Source organism: Mandrillus leucophaeus, unplaced genomic scaffold (assembly GCF_000951045.1).
Source record: "Mandrillus leucophaeus isolate KB7577 unplaced genomic scaffold, Mleu.le_1.0 Scaffold269, whole genome shotgun sequence".
Lineage (NCBI taxonomy): Eukaryota > Metazoa > Chordata > Mammalia > Primates > Cercopithecidae > Mandrillus > Mandrillus leucophaeus.
In genome coordinates this window covers 2868215-2877674 of record NW_012102798.1, presented here as the reverse complement: position 1 = coordinate 2877674, position 9460 = coordinate 2868215, and the positions used below count along the sequence as shown (strand labels likewise).

The following is a 9460-nucleotide window of genomic DNA, read 5'->3' as shown; positions in this document are numbered from 1 at the left end:
TCACGCCTGTAAACCCAGCAGTTTGGGGGGCGTAGGCAGGAGAATCGCTTGAGCCCAGAAGGTCACGACCAGCTCAGGCAAGATGGTGAGACCTCGTCTCTAAAAAAAAATTTTTTTAAATTGAGCCAGGCGTGTTGTCGCGCGCCTGTAGTTCCAGCTACTCAGGCGGCTGTGGTGGGAGGATCCCTTGAGCTCAGGAATTTGAGGCGGCAGTGAGCTACAATCGTGCCACTGCACTCCAGCCTGGGCGACAGAGTGAGACCCCGTGTCTAGAAAACAACAACAACGACAACAAAATAAAGTTTGCAACCAGATTAAATGAGAAATGAGGATTCAGGACTTGAGGACTTGGATATTTTGCACAGCTTTGTAAAGTGTACACAAATGTGAAATTACGAGAGAGACACTTTTCTCCATTCCTGTTCTTCAAATTGAACTTTCACAAAAACCTGTCCCAAATCTATAACAAAATGCTGAATTCAGACTTTTTGTACGTATAATATAAATAAAAATACATTACATGGTTTTCAAAAGTCTGGTGTGCGATATGTATATACTTAACTGATTATTTTTCTGCATAAGTGAAATTGGCAAAGTCCTCTATTCAAAGCAATTCATTAATTTCACGATATTTTATTTTTTTAATTATTATTATTTTTTTTATTTTAGGGCCGGGCGTGGTGGCTCACACCTGTAATCCCAGCACTTTGGGAGACCGAGGTGGGTAGATCACTTGAGGTCAAGAGTTCAAGGCCAGTATGGCTAACATGGTGAAATCCCGTCTCTACTAAAAATAAAAAAATTAGCCGGGCGTGGTGGTGCGCGCCTGTAGTCCCAGCTACTCTGGAGGCTGAAACAGGAGAATCGCTTGAACCGGGGAGGCGGGAAGGTGGAGGTTGCAGTGAGCTGAGATCACACCACTGCACTGCTGCCTGGGCGACAGAGCGAGACTATGATTAAATATATATATATTTATTTATGTATTATTGTTATTTGAGACGGAGTCTCGCTCTGTCGCCAAAGCTGGAGTGCTCTGTCGCCCAGGCTACAGTGCAGTGATGCTATCTTGGCTCACCTGCAACCCCCACCCTCCCTCTCGGGTTCAAGCGATTCTCCTGTCTCAGCCACCCGAGTAGCTGGGATTACAGGCGCCCGCCACCGCACCTGACTAATTTTTGTATTTTTAGTAGAGCCGAGTTTTCGCCATGTTGGCCAGGCTGGTCTCAAACTCCTACCTCAAGTGATTCGCCCGCCTCCGCCTCCCAAAGTGCTGGGATTATAGGCCTGAGCCACCGCGCCCGGCCTTCATAACATTTTTTCCACAAATAAAATTACATTGTTCCTGAAACAATACACTATTTTGCATAGTCAAGCAGTTTTGCATTTTACTAGAATTTATAAAAACGTTGTCAATGTTTATAATGTATCTTCTACAGGGTTTCAACAATGTTACATGATTTTGCAGTGCACAATTTGTGGCAGTGAGAAAAGTTCAGTGTAAAAACATTGTAGCTAAAATAGAGCCAAAGAAACATTAGTAACAGAGATAGATGCCTTGAGAAGAATGATCCCATACTATGTTAACACGGAGTTATGCCAATTTAATTTTGATGGCAATTACTAAAAATGATATGAGTGAGTTTGGTATAAGAGTCACAGTCATTTAAAAATCTCTGAATATTTGTAGTAACCACCAGAAAAATGATAGGCAATAGTTTAATCATGCGTTTACTATCCCTTAGGTCACAGTCAATATCCTTGATCAGAATAAAATTGGTTAACATGATTTCTTGGTTAAGGAAATCCCCATTTGGGAAAATAGGCCCAACAGGGAAATGAAATGAAGGTCAACTGAGGTCCAATTCAGTATTGTTAAGTTGCTATTTTCACTCCTCCAACAATTTACTATTGAGCTGTCAGTCATTAACGCTAGGGGTTACATCTTACCTATCTGAAATTTTGGCTACCAATATAAGGTTATTTTCAGGACCACTGAGAAGGACCTTCAGACCAGAGGTTTCCAAATTAGACATGTACATCCCAGGACATGAACAAGACCATGAAGTATGAGAAGGAAAACAGAAAAACTGTTATTTATATTTTTTATTTCTTTTGTTTTTATTTTTTTACTTTGTTTTATTTTTTAACTTTTATTTTTGGTTCAGGGGTACATGTGCAAGTTTGTTATACAGGCGAACATGTGTCACAGGGGTTTATTTCTTAAAATTGCTTTATCAAGTTACAATTTGTGTACCATAACATTCACTGACTTAAAGTGTGAAAGCCAGTGGTTTTTAGTATATTCAGATTTGTCCAACTATCATTATAATCTAATTTTAGAACATTTTCATTACTCCACAGATATCTCATTTCTATTAGCCGTCACCCCCATCCCTCCTTTACCTGATCTCCAGGCAACCACTAATTTACTCTTTCTCTATATATAGATTTTCCTATTCTGGACATTTTATATAAGTGGAATCATATAATTAGTTTTTATGATGGACTCTTTCACTTAGCAGACCGTTTTCAAGTTTCATCCATGTTGTAGCATATATCACTACTTCATTGTTTCAATGCCAAAAATATTTAATTGCATGGATATACCACATTTTGATTATCCATTTATCAGCTGATGAAAGCTTGGATTGTTTCCATTTTGGGGTAGTATGGTTAATGCTGCTATGAGCATTGATGCAAAAAGTCTTTGTTAGTACAAATGTTTTCAATTCTCTTGAGCATACATCCTCAAACAACATGGGGTTTAAGAGTGCTGACCCCCTGCACAGTCAAAAATCTACAAATAACTTTCAACTCCCTGAAAACTTGGCTACTAATAACCTATTGTTGAGGAAGCCTTGCTGAGAACAGTTGATTAACACAAACTTTCTATGTGATATATATTATATACTGTATTATTACAATAAAGTAAGCTGGAAAAAGAATGTTATTGAGAAAATTATAAGGGAGAAAAAATATATTTGCTATCATTAAGTGGAAGTAGATTATCATAAAGGTCTTCATCCTCATCGTCTTCACATGAGTAAGTTGAGGAGGAAGACAAGGAAGAAGAGGGGTTGATCTTCCTGTCTTGGAGTGGCAGAGTTGGAAGAGGTAAAGAGGAGGTGGAGGAGCAAGAACATTCGTTGAAACTTTTATTGAAAAAAAAATCTGCATATAAGTGGACTTGTGCAGTTCAAACTGATGTTGTTCAAGGGTCAACTGTACACCTTAGGAGTAAAATTTCTGAACCACAGGGTAACTCTGTGTTTAACCGTTTGAGGAACTACCAGACTATTTTCCGTAACAACTGTACTGCTTTACATTTCTACCAAGAATGTATGAGGTTTACATCTCTTCACATTCTCACCAACACTTGTTATTTTCCATTTATTTGATTATATCCACCTAATACGTGCACAGTGGTATCACATTGTGAGTTTGATTGATATTCCTCTGATGACTAAAGATGTTGAGAACTTTTTCATGTGTTTATTAGCCATTTATATGTCTTATTTGAAGAAATATCTATCCAAATTCTTTGGACATTAAAAAGTGTATACTTTGGCCAGGTGCGGTGGCTAAAGCCTGTAATCCCAGAACTTTGGGAGGCCAAGGTGGGCGGATCACCTAAGGTCAGGAGTTCAAGACCAGCCTGGCCAACATGGTGAAACCCCGTCTCTACTAAAAATACACAAATTAGCCAGGCGTGGTGGCAGGCGCCTGTAATCCCAGCTACCCTGGAGGCTGAGGCAGGAGAATCTCTTGTACCCAGGAGGCGGAGGTTGCAGTGCGCCAAGATTGCGCCATTGCACTCCAGCCTGGGTGACAGAGCAAGCTTCCATTAAATAATAAAAAAAGTACATACTTCATTATTATTTTTACTATTTTATTTTTTAATTGGCACATAAAATTGTATGTATTTATTATGTACAAAATGATGTTTTTTGCTTTTGTCTTTTGAGACAGAGTCTTGCTCTGTCACCCAGGCTGGAGTGCAGTGGAGCGATTTTAGCTTACTGCAACCTCCGCCTCCCGGGTTCAAGCGATTCTCCTGCCTCAGCCTCCCGATTAGCTGGGACTAAAGGCACTTGCCACCACGCCCGGCTAATTTTTGTATTTTTAGTAGAGACGGGGTTTCACCATGTTGGCCAGGCTGGTCTTGAACTCCTGACCTCAGGTGATCCACCCACCTCGGCTCCCAAAGTGCTGGGATTACAGGCATGAGCCACCATGCCTGGCCGAAAATAATGTTTTGAAGTTTATATACCCTATGGAGTGACTAAATCTAGCTAATTAACATACACATTACCTTACATAGTAGTACTTTTTGTGGCAAGAACATTTGACATTCACTCTCTTAGCATTTTTCAAGAATATAATATATTATTGTTAACTATATTCACCATGTTGTACAATAGATCTTTTGAACTTACTTCTCCTGACAATTTTGTGTTCATTGACCAACATCATCCCAGCTCCCTCCCGCAACCACTCTGACTCTGGTAACAACCATTGTACTTTCTAGTTCTATGAGATCAACTTTTTTAGATACTTCATTTGAGTACAATCATGTGGTATTTGTCTTTCTGTGTCTGGTTTATTTCACTTAACAAAATTTCCTCCAAGTTCATCCGTGTTACTGTAAATGACAGGATTATCTTATTTTTAATGGCTGAATAGTATTCCATTGTGTATATATTCCATATATCTATTCCACTGTTGATAGACAATTAAGTTGATTCCATATCTTGGCTATTGTGAATAATCCTGCAATAAACATTGGAGTGAGTATTCTCTTTTCATGATCTTGTTTCCAATTCCTTTGGCTATATAGGCAGAAGTGGAATTGGCAGATCATATTGTAGCTCTATTTTTAATTTTGGGGGGAATCTCTGTACTGTTTTTTATCATGGCTGCACTAAATTTACATAACCACCCACAGTTTGCAATGGTTCTCTTTTTTCCACATAGTCGCCAAGATTTATCTTTTGTCTTTCTGATAGCAGCTATTCTAACAAGTCTTAGGTGATATCTCATTGTGGTTTTAATTTGCATATCCCTGATGATTAGTGATGTTGAACATTTTTTCGTATACCTGTTGATCTATTTGCCTGTGTTCTCTTGAGATATATGTATTCAGGCCCTTTCTCCGTTTTTTAAAATTTATTTATTTATTTATTTGTTTATTTGTTTATTTTTATTTTTTGGCCTTCCCGATTTTATTTGGGGCACATCTGGGCGAGGGCCCTGAATCTAGAAGAAGGTGTTGGGCCTCTTGGTGGTGAAGCGTGGCTTGTGCTGACGGCGCAGGACCCGGTGAGGCAGCGGGAACTTGACCTTGGAGTCGTGGAACTGCTTAAAGGACGGCGGCTGCACTTGCCGGCTGCGATCTTCCTCCACCTTCATGATCTGGATGGAGTGGGCCTGGTCGCAGTGCCGGGCGCTCAAGACTCGGTAGCACTGGGTGACAGCGCCCGCGGTGGTCAGGTGCTGGTATTCCCGATAAAGGTTGTGGGTGCGGCTCAGGGAGTCACAGCGCAGCCAGATGCGGAAGTACTTCACCCGCAGAGGGGACTTCTCAAACACCCGCCCAGAGTAGGCAATCTCCCCTGAAAACTTCTTCATCTTGTTTAATTGAGATACGAAGTACCAGAAGCTGGACTTTGAGACGACATGATTAGGTGCAAAGATTCGCATGAGGTAGAGGGGCGGTGTGTGGCATTTGGGGGTGGGCGGGCAGGACCCACTACCTTATACTCTCCTAGTGTGCCCTATGCCTTCAGGGAGGCCTCTCCGAACTCGCCTCCACCCGCAAAAGGGCTTTCCTCGTTTTAAAATCAGATTATTTGTTTTCCTGCTATTGAGCTGTTTTAGTCCCTTTATATTTTGGGTATTAATTCCTTATCAGATATATACTTTGCAAATATTTTCTCCCATTATGTAGGTTGTCTCTTCACTCCATTGATTGTTTACTTTACTGTGCAGAAGTTTTTCAGTTTGGTGTAATCCCATGTGTCTATTTTTGCTTTTTTTTTAGCCTGTGCTTTGGGTTCATATCCAGAATTCATTGCCCAGACCAATGAATCCTGCTTCAATGTCATAGAGCTTTTCTGCTATATGTTCTTCTAGTAGTTTGATAGTTTGAGGTCTTACAATTAAGTCTTTAATTCAATTTGAGTTGGTTTTTGTATAATGTGTGAGATAGGGTCTATTTTCATACATGTGGATATTCAGTTTTCAAACACATTTATTGGCAAGACTATTCTTTTCCCATTATGTATTCTTGGCACCTTGGTCAAAAATCAGTTCCTTTGCCCATTTTTAGATTGGAGTATTTGTCTTTTTGTTGTTGAGATTTTAGAGTTCTTTGTATATTCCAGCTAGCAGTTTCTTGTATTAAGATTTTTTTTTCATCCTGTTTTACAACTTCTAATTTTTATCATGTTTTACAATGAACATAGTAGTACAGTAATTAATGTATATTACCTATAACTAAATTTGGGGGGGGTTGCTCCAGGTTAGGAGCCTGCAATTAAAAGTCTAGAGACCTCTGCTTTAGACCAAAATTATTTTTTTCCTCTCTCATCTGTTTGGTGTTTGCGAGAAGGCGAAGCCGAGTATGCTAAAGACAAACTTCAGCTCTCACTTCTTGTAGCTACTGGCCTATTGATCTGTACCTGGCAAGGGAAAAGTATTCTATGTTATGCTAAACAATTAACACATATTGCTTAGGAAACCCTAAATATGACAAACAAGGAAGGGTGGTTAAAATGTAAGTACTTACTATGTAAAAAAAAAAAAAGCCTGGCACATAATGACTGCTTCAATAAATACTAGCGTAGGTAAACATCATCATTATTTTTATTCTACTGATTAGGAGATAGTCATGTTAAGTAATGTTGAGTAACACAGCTAATGGATTGTAAAACTGGGATCTGAATTCAGGTCTGACTGCAAAGCCCATTTTTTCCCATGGGACACTGCGTATTAGTCAAACTAGAGGTCAGATTTCTGCAGTGAGTGGGAAGTTGGACTAGATGACTTCTCTTCCAATTCTGAGACATTATGAAAACATTTGATGTAAAGAAGCATTCAAGTCTGTGTCAGTGGTGATTTTCATAGCTTATAAACATCTAGAGGCAAGAACCATTTTGTCTTACTTCCTTTGAATAATACCCAGTGACATGTATAAATGGAATTAATAACTGTCTGTGATGGTGATATGCCAAACATTGACTTAAAGCTGATTAATGCAGAGATATAATTATTATTTGGGAGTTTTTATTACTGTTTACCTAATAATCAATTAGATTTTATTTATACTTATTATAGTCAGAATGCAAATTTGTATTTATAATACAATTTGTATTTCTACTTATTCAAAGTAGATTTCATTAAAAACCCTGAAAGACAATCTAGGCAATACCATTCTGGACATGGGGAAGGGCAAAGATTTCATAATAAAGACACCAAAAGCAATCGCAACAAAAACAAAAATTGACAAGCGGGATCTAATTAAACTTAAGAGCTTCTGCACAGCAAAAGAAACTATCAACAGAGTAAACAGGCAATCTACAGAATGGGAGAAAATATTTGCAAACTCTGAGTCTAACAAAGGTCTAATTTCCAGCATCTATAAGGAACTTAAACAAATTTACAGGAGAAAAACGAACAACCCCATTAAAAAGTGGGCAAAGGGACAGGTGCGGTGGCTCACATCTGTAATCCCAGCACTTTGGAAGTCCTAGGCAGGTAGAGCACCTGAGGTCAGGAGTTTGAGACCAGCCTTGCTAACATGGCAAATCCCTATCTCTACTAAACATACAAAAATTAGCTGGGCATGGTGGCAGGCGCCTGTAATTCCAGCTACTCAGGAGGCTCGGGCAGGAGAATCACTTGAACTCGGGAGGCGGAGGTTGCAGTGAGCTGAAATCATGCCACTGTACTCCAGCCTGGGGAACAGAGAGAGATTCAATCTCAAAAAAAAAAAAAAAAAATGTATAATAATAAACTGGGCAAAGGACATGAACAGATATTTTTCAAAAGAAGACGTACATGTGCACAACAAGCATATGAAAAAAAGCTCAATATCACTGATGATTAGAAAAATGCAAATCAAAACCACAATAAGATACCACCTCACACCAGTCAGAGTGACTATTGAAACGTCAAAAAATAACAGATGGTGGTGAGGTTGGGAAGAAAAGGAAACTTATACTGTTGGTGGGAGTGTAAATTAGTTCCACTATGTGGAAAGCAGTATGGTGATGCCTCAAAGAGCTAAAAGCAGAACTACCATTTGACCCAGCAACCCCATTACTGGGTATATACCCAGAGGAATATAAATCATTCATTCTACCATAAAGACACATGCACACAAATGTTCATTGCAGTACTATTCACAATAGTAAAGACATGTAATCAACCTAAATTCCCATCAATGACAACCTGGATAAAGAAAATGTGGTGCATATACACTGTGGAATACTATGCAGCCATGAAAAAGAATGAGATCATGTCTTTTGCGGGAACACAAATGGAGCTGGAGGCTATTACCTTTAGCAAACTAACACAGGAACAGAAAACGAAATATCGCATGTTCTCACTTATAAGTGGGAGCTAAATGACGAGAAGTTATGAATACAAGAAAGGAAACAACAGACACTGGGGTCTACTTGAAGCTGGAGGGTGAGAAGAGGGAAAGGAGCAGAAAAGATAGCTATTGGGTACTGGGCTTAATAACTGGGTGATGAAATAATCTGTATAACAAATTCCCACGACACAAATTTACCTATGTAACAAAGCTTCACATGTGCCCGCAAACCTAAAATAGGAGTTTTTCTCTTTTTTTAAAGAAAAAAAACCACTAACTGCCCGTAGATTCCCCATACCCAGAGTGACACTTGTGGGATGCTCTGTTTCCTGTATCAGAAATAGCCCTTTAGCTCCTGGCTCCTCTCCAAGGAATCTACTCCAGTGGGACTCTTTATTCACTGCCTCTTACCACACCTTGTCTTCTCCCCAACCCATGCCTTTCTTGATGCTTTCTGCCAACTCTCTGCCTGCCCATGCACCTTCACATCCTGCCATGCCTTGAACACTAGGTACAGACGCACTACCTCCCCAGGGCTTTCCCTGCCCACTTCCCTCAGGATCTTACCTGCTTCTGGATCCACAGTCTCTTCCTGGCTTGTTTCCTGATGCATTCTAACCTTTCCAGCTGAAACATAAATGCCCAGAGAGCATAGACAAATTACTGTGGTCTGAATGTTGATATTTCCTCAAAACTCGTATGTTGAAACTTCATCATCACTGTGATAGTATTAAGAGATGGAATCTTTGGGAGATGATTAGATCATGAGGGCTCATGAATAAAAGAGGGCTCTTACAAAAGAGACTTGCAGGATCCCCTTTTCCCTGCTGCCATGTGGGACACATAGAAGGAGACATCTATGAG

General features: G+C 39.6%; 1 pseudogene across 1 annotated transcript; it reads right to left on the bottom strand.

The window, feature by feature from the left end:
• Positions 1-5199: 5199 nt before the first annotated feature.
• Positions 5200-9209, bottom strand: LOC105542833 (annotated as a pseudogene). The gene is made up of 2 exons (XR_001006533.1): positions 9164-9209; positions 5200-5806 (listed from the first exon to the last, which is right to left on the bottom strand). The product of XR_001006533.1 is annotated as a 60S ribosomal protein L18a pseudogene (transcript).
• Between the last annotated feature and the right edge of the window lie 251 nt (positions 9210-9460).